Raw genomic sequence first — 3,089 nt, 5'->3', positions numbered from 1 at the left:
ATCATCTCATTACAACAAAACTCTGAGAGGTAGATGCTATTATTTTCTCCATTTTACATATGAGTAAACTGAGGCAGACAGAGATTAAGTGACTTACTTGCCCAAGGTCATATAGATAGCAAATGTCTGAAGTTGTATTTGAATTCAGGTCTTCTTGAATCCAAGACCAACTCTCTATCCACAGCATTAACTAGCTGTTCTTGTGATTTTGTCTCTAAAGATGTAAGAAGGTGGACTCATAAAGCACCTTGGACCTGGGTTAGCTATCAGCTGGGGAACGCTGCCTTTAAGTTGTGGGTAGCCCAGTGGGAAGAGTATATGTACATACACACACATGTATTTGGGTGAAGTCCTCAATAAATGCTTTTGAAATTCAAAGGTAAATTTTCTCTCTGATACTAGAAATCCAAATGAGAGTTAACAAATGGAGACACAGATAATTAGTTTTTGCCTTTATACCACTGGTACTAGAGTCATGATTTCGTTGGCAAAGAGAATGCCTGGTAGAGAGGGAACTTCCTCTACCCAAGCAGATTAGAACCTTTTTTTTTTTTTAAATTATCTTAACTAGTTGCTTTGGGGAACCGAGTACTTATGTGACTTGTCTAGGCTAACATAGCTAGGATGTGTCTGAGCTGGGACTTGATCTCAGGCCCTTCTGACTCCGTGTACATCTCCCAACCTGAGGGTTGGGGAATCTGCGGCCTTGAAAGCCTCATCTCGCCCTCTGGGTCCTCAGGTGTGGCCCTTTGACTGAATCCAAACTTCACAGAGCAAATGGGATTCAGAGGGCTGCACTTGAGGACCTAGAGGGCCACATGTGCCCTCGAGGCCAAAGGTTAACTACCCCTGCCTAGCCATTACACCCTTTTGCCTCTCATGCCTCTATGCCTATTGAATCCAATAAGCACTTGCTAAATATTTGTCAGATTAAATAATATTGTATTTTACTTTCCTAAAATAATGCTAGTGATCAAATCATCCTCTTTTTTAAGGAATGGGTTTTATGCTGGGAAATGGTAGATGTGAATCCTCCTACATGCTGGCTGAGGTCTGACTTAGCATTGTGCTTATAGTGTTAGGTTCATGTAGGTGGGAGAATTCTTGGCAATTTTCAAGTACCAGAAGTAAGAGTCAAGTCAAGAATCAAAAGCAGGGAAGATAACTGTTGGCATAACAAATACAATACAACATAAATAGATACTCAAATCAGAAGAGTTTGGGGATTACCAGAAACAGGGATCTTCAAGGAGATATTAATTAGATCCAAAGGTCAAGCAGGACCCGAGGTCAGGCTTGGGTGTGAAGAAACCAGATGTTGAACAAGGTTCAAGCTTGAGCAAAGAGTATATCATATCAAAGTTGGCAGAGTGCTTAACAGATGTCTTATTATGCCTCAAGAGAATGGTATGAGGTAGTTCAATGAACTTAGAGGCAGCTAGGTGGTGCAGTGGAAGGAGCTCTGGGCCTGGAGTCAGGAAGACCAGAGTTCAAATTTAGTCTCAGGTACTTACTAGATGTTCAAACCTGGGTCAGTCACATAAACTGTTTGCCTCAGTTTCCTCATGTGTAAAATAATGTCTACCTCCCCAGGGTTGTTATGAGGATCAGATGAGATAGTAATTTTAAAGCACTTAGCACAGTGCCTGGCACATAGTAAATGCTACATAAATGTTAGCTATTACAGATAGCTACCTGCTAACTGTTTCCTTTTAAGTCCTACCTTGTGATCTTCAACCACACCCTCCTTATTAAGCTGAATGAGTTTTAGCTGTGGACAGTTCTGAGCCTTCACTGGATTTCCTAGATGGGTTAGTTAGCAATATGGAGAGAGTTTAGAACTTGGAATCAGAAGAAATTAAGTTGAAATCCTGCCTCATATCCTTATTAGCTATGTGACCCTGGACAAGTCACTCAACCTGTCTCAGGTTCTTTCCTCATATGAAAAATAGGGGATAATAACAGTAGCACCTGCTACACAGGGTTGTTGCAATAATCAAATGAGGTTATACTATAAGATACTTCCCAAGCCTTAAAGTGCTACATAAATATTAGTTATTATTATTATTTCCTTAGTGTTGAATAACTGTATGAAGAGGCAATAGATAAGTAAGTTCCCATCTGAGGGCTCAGAAAATTCAATTTGCTTAAATTCACAAACACTCAATTTTTTATTATGTGTATTTGCTTCAGCAGCATATGAACTAAAACTGCAATGATCCAGAGAAGATTAGCATGACCCCTGTGTAAGGATGACACATACATTCATGAAGCATCCCATATTTTTTTGATCTAGTAGGACCAGATTTCAAACTATGTTATAAAGAGATAATTACCAAAACAATCTGGTTGTTACTGGCTAAGAAATAGAATGGTAGATCAGTGGAATAGATTAGTTACACAGTGTACAGTCATACATGATCATAGTAATCTTGTATTTGATAAATCCAAGCATCTAAGAATTCACTATTTGACAAAAATTGCTGGAAAAACTGCAAAATAGTTTGGCAGAAACTAGGCATAGATCAACATCTCACAATGTTTACCAACATAAGGTCAAAAATGGGTACATGACTTATACATAAAGGATGATATCATGAGCAAGTTAAAGGAGTAGACGCAAGTTTACCTATCAGATCAATGGATAAGGAAAGAGCTTATGACCACCTAAGAGACAAAGAGAGTAACAGGCAGTAAAAATGGATGATTTTGATTACATGAAAAACAAACAAAACCAACGTAGCCAAAATGAGAAAGAAAACAGAAAACTCGAGAAAAAATTTTAAAGCAAATTTCTTTGATAAAGTACTAATTTCTCAAACATATTGAAAACCAAGCCAAATTTATAAAAATTTAAGCCATTCCCCAAGTGAATAATGGTCAAAAGATGTGAACAGGAAGTTTTCAGAAGAAATCAAAAGTGTGAATGGTCATATAAAAATGATCTGAATCATTATGATTACAGAAAGGCAAATTAAAACTCCAAGGTATCACCTCACCCCTATCAGATTGGCTAAAAGGACAGAAAAGGAAAGTGACAAATTCTGGAGGGGATATGGAAAAATAGAAACATTAATACACTGTTGGTA

General features: G+C 38.0%; 1 non-coding gene across 1 annotated transcript; it reads left to right on the top strand.

The window, feature by feature from the left end:
- The first annotated feature begins 2,184 nt into the window (after window positions 1–2,184).
- Window positions 2,185–2,287, top strand: LOC144457235 (U6 spliceosomal RNA). The gene has a single exon (XR_013486562.1). It is a non-coding gene; the product is annotated as a U6 spliceosomal RNA (small nuclear RNA).
- The last annotated feature ends 802 nt before the right edge of the window (window positions 2,288–3,089 follow it).

Source organism: Phascolarctos cinereus, unplaced genomic scaffold (assembly GCF_003287225.1).
Source record: "Phascolarctos cinereus isolate Bilbo 61053 unplaced genomic scaffold, phaCin_HiC Scaffold_4;HRSCAF=312, whole genome shotgun sequence".
NCBI classification, from domain to species: domain Eukaryota; kingdom Metazoa; phylum Chordata; class Mammalia; order Diprotodontia; family Phascolarctidae; genus Phascolarctos; species Phascolarctos cinereus.
The sequence above is the reverse complement of the archived record's forward strand: the minus strand, read 5'-3'. Positions and strand labels throughout refer to the sequence as shown.